Here is a 10263-nt window from a genome sequence, read left to right on the forward strand (position 1 = left end):
ATCTCCTCTGGCATCTCATGTCTCACCCTCAGCACTTCATCCACTCTCTCTTCTTGGCTGCTTTCTCACAGTTGCCCATCTCTGCATCTCTCAGAAACCTCCTTCCCCAAAGCCTCATTGTTCACAGATAGACCCACAAGCAAACAGACAGGCAGGCGACGAACGAGGAAGCGCTCACTCACTAATCAGGCTTACAACGCTAGGGGGCTGAAAGAGCGGTGTGCCCTGCTTAGACCACTGCTGTAAATGATTAGCCCGGCTCAGGCTTAGCTGTATTAGCTGGCCTGCCATCACTGATAACTCACGGCTCCCAACTTTATTGCCGTGATAAAGCCCCCGCTAGAGCCTGCATTAGAAACAATCAACCAATCTCCTCTGGTCTCGTGTCTAGGTGGTGAATGGCGGGACGCTGAGGCAAGACTGAGAACCGGATGAGGATGTTCTCCCACGATGGCTGCGTCTGATAGCTGGGACAAGTTGTACAAAGAACAAAAGGAAGGTGAGAGACTCTGAAGCTGTTGTCTGAGGGTCCACATTAGAGGAAGAGTTCATCAACAAGTGATCACCTTCTCTCTTCAACTCCTTCCTCTTCTCAATTTGATAAAGTCTATGTCCAATTTGCCCAACACTGGAACTTTGCCAGTGATCACCTTCTCTCTTCAACTCCTTCCTTTTCCCAATTTGATTGATGCATGTTTTAATAGTCCAATAGTAAATAATGTCATCTCAGGCTTAGACTCAGATTAAACCTTAATTTACGTCATCATCACTAATTGAATTTAGCCTTCACCTTGATTTCAAAAAAGTTGGGACGCTTTGTCAAACGAATATAAAAACAGATTGAAATAATCCGCAATATTTTCCTACATATATTTAATTTAGTAACATACAAAGACAAGATATTTGATGTTCAAACTGATCAACTTAATTGGTTTTGTTTGTATGTTTGTTTGTTTGTAAATATACACTCATTCATTAGAAGCCTACAACCCATCCAAAAAAAGTTGGGACAGGGGCATTTTTACCACTGTGTTACATCAACACTCAGTGGGACTGAGGGAACTGAGGACTCTAATTGTTGAAGTTCTAAGAGTAAAATTTCTTTGTAAAGGTGTACAAATGGGCCCCCAAAATCTTTAATATTTAAGAGTGTGTGTGTGGAAGACAGGGTCAAAATCCCTTCTGAACACTATTGCTATTCATAAAGGAAGTATGTTGAAGCATTGCGAACAAAGGCGTCTCTAATTATGAAATGAATTTCACTTTTTTCTTGTGTTATTCCACTTTATTGCAAATATTTTTGGTGGGATTCAGATGTTACAATTTCTTTGTAAGTGTAGTTTGATTAAGTTAATACCAATGTTCGGTCAAAATTTCCTGGGAATAGCTGCACTGAAAATATGTGTAATGAAAATTTTGACATGTTGAATACTTATTTTCTTGAAAAGGATTTGCAAATCATAGCATACATTTAATACAGTGTCCCAACTTTTTTTTTTTAGTTCAGAAGTTGTATATAAACTCAAATTTTGTGTTAGTGTGTGTGTGTGTGTGTGTGTGTGTGGCCATATTTGTGCCGTCCAGCACCTCTAATGGTCTGGAGAGTGGTGAGCCCTTATTATGAGCAGTTACACACCAAAGACACACTGCTGGTGACGCCCACCCATCACCCTTGGAAGCATATACACAAACACACACACGCTCGCGCACACATCCCAAACCTTGGACTGACATGCTAACGGGAAGTAAGGTATATTTTTATTTTGCGCTGGTCGCAGAGAGGTGGGCGTGATACGCTGTGCGGGCCAATGCAGAAACAAAAAAATCACACATGGAACACACACAGGCTTACACAAATAACGCACACACGCCCACACACACACACACACACACACACACACACACACACTGTGCCCTCGCACAAGATGCACGCACACAAAGACACAGACAAATGAGACCTCAGTGAAATAGCTGGTGGGTTTTCTGCTATGGTCATGATTTCCTTCAGGGCTGTGAAAACACTCTGCATATGGAGTCCATCTCCTCTATGGCTTAGCGCTGAAACGAACACACACACAGCATCAACACGTGCACGCTCACACAAGGAATAATATTCTTCTCCTTGCACTTTGGGCCCGCTACTGTAGAGGTGTGGTTTCTGGCTTGCTACAGGGCAAAAAAAAAAGCAATATAAAGGCAGAAAGACAGGGAATGCGTGATAGGAAATATTTTTAGTGACATGGCAGGGATTCATATCATATGTAGGAATCGCCTTGATTGAGTAACTCTAGATGTAGGCTTAAATGTTCATATGTGCGTGACTCATATTCGTTTTCTAGTGTGGGTGAGAATAGACGTTTGTTAAGTGAGTAAGCAGCATAAGGTATTTCGACACGGCAGGAAAATCAATAGGAACCGTTGTGTTTTTTTTTCATCCGAGCGGCTGTCTATTGAGTTACCACAGCTCTGCTAACAGGTTATCAACTCAGGGCAATGTGTGTGTATGTGTGTGTGACTGCGTATATATTAATTAACATCCTTATCGCAAAACAGGCACATAGAGACTCTGTGTGTGTGTGTGTGTCTCTCTCCTTTGACTGGGTCGGGGTGTGGATGTATTGACCAGTTGCCAGGGGATAGGAGCTATTGATTGTGACTTATCCTGCTGTTTATATTTGAACCCTGGGTTTAACCTCCATCGATCGACACACACCTCACAGTCTAAAAGGTGTTCAACTCTGCTCTCCACTAATGGGGCTAAATGGTTGTGCAACAGTGTGTGTGTGTCTGTGTGTGTGTACGTGTATGTTTTTGTGTGTGATTCAAAGCATGGCCTCCCCCTGTGTTGCTTTTCTTTTAGGGAGCATAGCATGTAAAATGAGTTTTTCTATCAGAGCAAAGTAAAGGGAGAATATTTGATTGATTTGATTGTTGTCATCCCATTTGCTGATGTATGTCGGCGTGTTACACAAACACATGCACAGCAGCGGTCATTTTTCTCTTTACTCAAGGAGAACATGAAATTTCTTTTTTTTTTTTTTTCCCTATTGAGTCCTCTTCAGTCTGTTACTGCTATGACAACTTTGCAAGGTCCCAGAGGTCGCTTGATTTAATGTGAATATTGTCCTTGCACATACAAGCCTGCACCCACTCCCACAGACACGCGGATACAATGAAGTCGATTTTTATTTTTTGTTTTCACTCGGAAGGGGAAGGTTACATTTTATGCACTCCTCTTCCACTTTTTGTAAAACTGTCAAAGACCTTTAAAGACCTTTAGAGCTACTACAAGGAGCTTTTTTAACTGGTTATAAAACTATCTCAATTTAACACTGATGTTTATGACCTACATATGCAAACAAGACCATCAATGAGAAGAGTCAGTATTTCTGAAAAAGGTATTATTTGTGCCCATCACCAATTGCCTTTAATATCAGACAAATCGATTTATGGCACACAGTCCTGAAGAGCCTATGTACATTAGCTAGTTAAAAGGACAAAGGAAATTATTTTTCCTCAGAGAATTTTATTTTTGATATTATATTTTGTAGAGACAACTGATACTGGGGCAGGATGAGCAAAGAGGAAAAAAAAAAGAATTGACTGAAGAACAAAAAAAGCTAAAAGGGACAGTGGTGGCGCAGAATTCACCCTTGGTCATGCATTCAACAGATGGAGAGAACTGTGGGATACAGTCATCCTGAATTGGCCTCCTATTACAAGACGTGGTTATATGAAAAAAGAACAATAGCATCAAGATCTTTACGACATGATGTGGTGTTGCTCACAGAAACACTACAGCTGTTGTCCTCAGGTCCGATAAACAACACAAAGATGAATGTTCCTTGTAGTTTCTTTAAAGGGGACCTAGTATGGTAAATTTCAGGCTTATACTTGTATTTAAGGTTTGTACTGGAACACTTTTGCATGCTTTAATGATCAAAAAACAATTTACTTTCCTTATACTGCAGTAATACCTGAATTCACCCTCTGTCTGAGAAGCTCCATTTAGTGCCTGTTTCTTGAAGCCCCCTCCTGAAGAAGCCCAGTCAGCTCTGTTTGGTTTCTGGGTTTTCTTAATTGCAGTGTCTCTGTACCATCATTGTGGTCGGGCAACTAATGTAACAGAAATTAGGGGCACTTCCTACCAATAAAAGCTTCTAAACACAACTGGACATGTTCCAGCAGGAATAAGATCCGAAATTGGGGAGAAAAGTACATCGGCAACCAAGTTCACGTTTCCCTGACGTTAGCATGTAGCTACATGTACATTAGCAGTGTACTTGCAGCCAGGGAGCGACTGTAACGGAGAAAAGCGGCACTTGCGGCCATGAAAAATCATGACTAAAATTGTCTAAATACAACTGGACATGTTCCAACAAAAATATGATCTGAAATTGGGGAAAAATTTACAACATCAGCAACTAAGATTACGCGTTTCCCTGATGTCAGTATGTAGCTACATGTAGCAGTGTAGGTTGGGTAATGTGAACACTTAGAGTAGCGTACCTGGAGCAAATGACTATATAAGGAAATTCATGATGTCAGCTTTTCTTAAAAGAAAGAAGAAAATGTTGAAAACAGAGTAGCCTCTTCAGAACAGTCTGAAGCCTGAGATTTTTGTTCACAGGGATTTTATCCGCTTTAATAATTCTGCTTTGCTCAGTTTTGCGTTTCTCTCCATTGCACTGTCCGTGACCCTCACACCGACATCCCAACCTTAGCTGGTTCAAATACGGAATTACTATGTGTGAAAGTACGTGTGTTCATGTTTGTCTGGAGCCTCAGATCAGACTTTTAAATGGAACTTAGTAAAAGATAAAAAGAAAACTTTTGTTTGGCTGATACCTTTAGTTCTGTCTGTGTATGTGTGTGTGTGTGTGTGTGTGTGTGTGTGTCTGTGTGTCTGTGTGTCTGTGTCTGTGTGCACACTTTCATATTTTCATCTGTGTATGCCCGTCTCCCTCTCCCTCCCTCTCCATTTGAAGGGTTGTAATGAGTCATCAGGGAGAGCTGATGTGAATTATTAATATTCAATCATGATGCTGTTCATGAATTAACTGAAGCCGGAGGAGGAGGGGTGGACAGGAGAGAGAGCAAAGGAGGTAGAGAGAGAGAGAGAGAGAGAGAGAGAGAAAGAGAGAGAGAGAGAGAGAGAGAGAGAGAGAGAGAGAGAGATGGTGAAGATTTAACTTGAATTAGATATGTAGGAAGAGAGCAGCAGGGTATGGAGCAGAAAGACAGGGAGTCTTTTAAAAGCCTAGCAGAGTGTTAACTATAAGCTCCACCCATGGGACATTACTTGTGAATTATGCAATAATATACTGTATTTCAGTCCCGGCACAGATATATACACATTGTGTTTTGTTTTTTCATTTTGTTGTTGTTGTAAAGAAAGGCAGGAACCCTAAACGTGACAGGTAGGGCTGGGCGATATGGCCTAAAAAAAAAAAAATCTCCGATTTTTTCACAACAAATCCGATTTACGATTTAAATCGTTTTTTCCCCTTCCTACTTACAAAAAAAATATTATTGGCCTGGTAGCACATACCTGGGGTCCNTGTGTGTGTGTGGAGCTGTGTATGTGTGTAGTAGATGTAGGAGTTATGAGACGTTAGTGCGCCAGGTGTGGTGTGTGACGTCAGACAGATGCGCCCCAGGAAGAAAGTGAGGCATGTGCTAAGTTGTTTACATCGAGCAGCCACAGTGAAGAAGCCTACACAGTTCTGCATGCTGTTTTTGAGTTATTTCCCTCTATGTAAAAGTCAGACACTGATGCGAGAGGCTGTGCATCATCCCTGCAGTGCTGAAAATAAAGTGCCGTTCTTTAACGCAGACGAAGTCCCGTTGTTTATGTGTTGTTGCCACTACAAGCTAACACAAGCTAAAGGAGCTAATGGTCTTCGGAGGTCCCTTTACTACGGTTCGGGGGTCTGCCAGCTTGGCGTTGGTAACACTTATTTATCTTATTTACACAACGGTGTGTCATTTATGTCCCTACACGGTGCGCGTCTAAAATCCTCCTCTGCTCTCTGTGTCGCGCACGGCAGAGTTCGGCCCTGATGCGCGTGCGCACACACGCACACACACACACACAGGTGAGCACATAAAAGCGCTGAAGAACTCATTCCCTTTCTTGAGAACGAGTTCTTCCCCGCTCGCTGCCATGTTGTTTGTGTATTAAGCGCACGGGGGTGAGGGGCGAGCCCACTCTGAACTACGGGAGCCCAGCAGGGAGCGGCGGTGGCGGATTTTAAAGAGGAACTCGATTTTCATTAAAACAAATCGACCTAAACTACAAATTCAAATTGATCGATAAAATCGATTTATCGCCCAGCCCTAGTGACAGGCCGATAATTAAAAAAAAGATGAAACGGTTTTATCACATGAACTGGGTACAAATATGATGATGCATCATTCTCACTCCCAACTCATCAAATACTGATGCTTGGTCAGTGGCCTACACATCAAAATATGACACGCAAGGTACCCCTCCAGTGTCAGTTTTGGATACTTGGAGATGGTGTGTCAATTTACGCTTGTTACATGCATTGTGTCTTTTCAAAATAAACTTCTGTTTAAACAGGAGATGTACAATTTCTGCTCATTAAATGTATATAGTCTCTTTTCAAAATAAACTTATAACAGGTAAAGAATATGTGTTTTTAGGTTTACTTTGTTAGGTTTAGGCAACACAAGAATGTGGTTAGGTTTTAAACATTGGTTCCCAACTGATCCAGCCATGCCGTCCAGATTTCTCCGTAGTTGTTAGTTAAAGGTCCACACAGTTTAATATATTCAGCGTCATACTTGCATTCGGCCGTGTCATTAAGCTAGTTTAATAATTCACTATACAGCAGGAAACAGCACTTCAAAATAAAAGCTCTGTGCTGGAAATGTACTGAACTTAAAAATAAGGTGTGTTTTTTACAAAGTTGATATGTTTGCAAGTCACTTGTGGTCCATTCAGAACGAACCTGCGTCCCACGTTTGGACCATGACCCACCAGTTGTGAACCACTGGTTTAGAAATAAAATCATGGTTCAGCTTAAAACACGTCCAGTTATTTCTAACGTAATGTAATGTCACATGGCAAACTTCACATATGTCATGTGACATAGATCACACACACACTACACTATACATACTAGCACACTACGTTTTAAAGGATTTGATTGGCTTTTAGTTTCACACGGGACATGAACAGCGGCCTCCTGGGTGAAAGTCCAGAGTTTGTTTGACCAAGCCACCACCTGTCCCACCTGACCTATGCAGACTTTCTCACTCTTAAAACTACAGCAGTTACCTAGAGCATTAAAACATGCCGCAGCCCAGTGCGTCTCATAGCGTCACTAAAGGGTGCCTGTGTGCATGGGTGTCTGATGCCGAGGGCCACTGTAGTTTTGATATTTGGCGAGACCAGGTTGGATGCATACCTCACCTGTACATTCATGACTGCAACTGTTTGTTAATAACCTTTCAGTTTTCATAATATTTCACATATTTAATTTCTGTTTTGTTTATTGGCAACACTGAATTATTATTATTATTATTATTATTTTTTTTTTTTTGCTTTTTGGGTGGGCACTGGTCTGGTATTCTGGGTCTTGCACATGTGTAGTGTGTATCTCTCATTGTATATGTAATGGTTAATAAAAATTAAATAAAAGCAAAAATATTAATTGTTACTGGAAATTGCAGCTCTACAGGAAACATTTGCTTCTCCTCCATATCAGATTAAAAGATTTACTCCTGGAGCGAACATTAGACCTTTTAATTTCTCATTTCACACGACTTTCAAAAGTCATTTAAAACAAAAAGCATCCTGAACATCAATAATTTACAAAGGAAGGGAAAACATTCATCATTCATTGTTATGATCAAACAGTTGTAAGTCCCTCATGTGTAGATGACTGCAGGCTCATAGTGTGCTGCTAAGAGACAGAGTTTTGCACGGATCAGAAAAATGCAATGTACATGCTGTCCACTCACAGATGGTGCTCTGCTCATCGAGGAGGAATGATTGGAAGAGAAAAAGTCAGTAGAGAAATTTATTGTTTCAGGTTTGGTTAATCAGGGTTGAAGTAGCTGCGGTGGTTCAGTGTAGCTGGTACAAGATATCATTCTCTACAACTAGTTCTTCATGGTGAAGGTTATTGATATTCACACTTTAATCCTATGTGTGTGTGTGTGTGTGTGTGTGTGTGTGTGTGTGTGCGTGTGCGTGTGCGTGTGCATGTGCGTGTGTGTGTGCATGTGGCCTGCGGTGCATAAAAACAGCTGTCATTGGGGTTTGGTTTTGATGTGGTGCTGTGTTCTGCTGTCACTGCAGAGCTGGATTGAGTTTGCAGGTTATAGGTTATCAGATGCTCACAGAGAAAAAACAGATACACACACACACACACACACACACACACACACACACACACACACACACACACACACACACACCTTTTTGTGCTTGTAAACCTGACCAAGCTTGACAGTTCTATCTGTGTAAGCAGACTCCTGGGCTCTGTCGCTATCGTCTCTCTTGTTCTCCCTGCAGTGTACCTTAATGTTTGTGTGTGCGTTTGTGGAGTTTGACATGAATGGTAGGATCACTGTCGTCCTTACCACTCATCATTCTGCCTTACTCTGTATGCTGGTCTGTGTGAGGGCAAAAAGGAAAAATAAATTGTGTTTAAGGTAACAAATGTATCAGGGACCATGCTAATAACACTCCTCCAGGTCTGTAATCAAAGGTTGACAGAAAATAATATATTATTTAGATTTGCACCGATTATAATTTTTTGGGCTGATACCGATTTTCGATTTGCGGAGTGTTTGGATGGCCGATTCCGATTTCATTTTTTTCAAACCACTTTACAGCACACAAGATATTGCAATATTTTCTATCTTTGCTTTATTAGAACATTTTAACCAAGATACAACCAGCTTTTCAATAATCATCTCAAACAAACAAACAAAAACAGTGACATGTTTCTTAACCTGTTAAGAAACATTTTCCTTTTTGCTCAAATATAACTTCAGGTACAGTATTAAAATAAATAAGTAAAAAAGGCATAGGCCTACATAAATAAAAACATGGATAAATAAAATAATAATTCTTGGTGTATAGCATTTGTGGGTAATTTCTTGAATAGACAAAAAAAGTAAAAATATCTCCTGTGGAATATTCACACAGGTCTTCAGGACACGCCCGCCAGTAAGTGCGCGGACATGCGCATCTTCTGCAAGGCAGACACGCCCCTCGTCAGTTTCAAGCGGCACAGTGCAGCAGTGAGAACTCCGCAGTTCAGCTTAACACGGACAATTAACAACTTTCTTCTTCTCTCTTTTGATGTGTGTGCGTGAATGATTAAGGTGAGAAGCCGTCCATGTTTCACTTCCTCACATCGCCCAAGCTGTGAGTTGAGAGATGTGCGTGTGTGTGCGCCGCTGATGTTACATGATGTCAATCATGCAGCGCCCCATGAATTTGACCGGCGTTTTAAATCGGTATATTTTAGACTGACTGGCCGGTCGCAGGTCATGGCCAATCACGTGAAAAACGGCCCAATTCCGAGCACTGCTTATAAATCGGTGCTAGTCTAATTATTACTTTTACTTTCAAGGATAAAACAGTTGTGGGCTCTTGCTTTTAGGCAAAGACACAATGACATTATTTTTCTCTTTTTAAGTTACTAACAAAATTTCCATGTCATTGTAAAGGCAGAATTAGCAGTTAATGCCAAAAAATATTTTTTGTCTTATCATTCATTTTTGAACAGCGAAAGAACTGAAAATCTGTACTCAAGTAAAAGTGAAAATTTCCATTGAGAAACCTACTCAAACAAAAGTAAAGAGGTGCCTGGTTAATAAATTACTCAAAGTACAAGGTACTTCCCATTTTGATATTTTTAGGGTGTGCAGGTCAGTGCAAAATAATAAAAAACACAACTTAAAACTTTATCTTTTATGACGTAAAACAGGTAGGCTAACCAAACAATTAAGCATGGCCTATACTGAACAACTGAGATATGAACAATCTCCCACTCTTTCCATCTCCACCTCTCTACCCCTTCCTTTCTTAGCATCACATCAGGGATTACTGTTACAAATGAAACATCAACGTAGCTAACGTTAGCTAGCTCACTAAATTTTCACCTATGTGCAACTTACTTCGATGTGCTTGTGGAGCGTAGAAGAGGAGTTTTTAAAAGTGGATATCTCAGTGTGTTTGGGGAGGTGCAGCAAGCACTTCATCATGTAACTGTTGAT

Source organism: Epinephelus moara, chromosome 24, assembly GCF_006386435.1.
Source record: "Epinephelus moara isolate mb chromosome 24, YSFRI_EMoa_1.0, whole genome shotgun sequence".
In the NCBI taxonomy this organism is placed as follows: Eukaryota; Metazoa; Chordata; class Actinopteri; order Perciformes; family Serranidae; genus Epinephelus; species Epinephelus moara.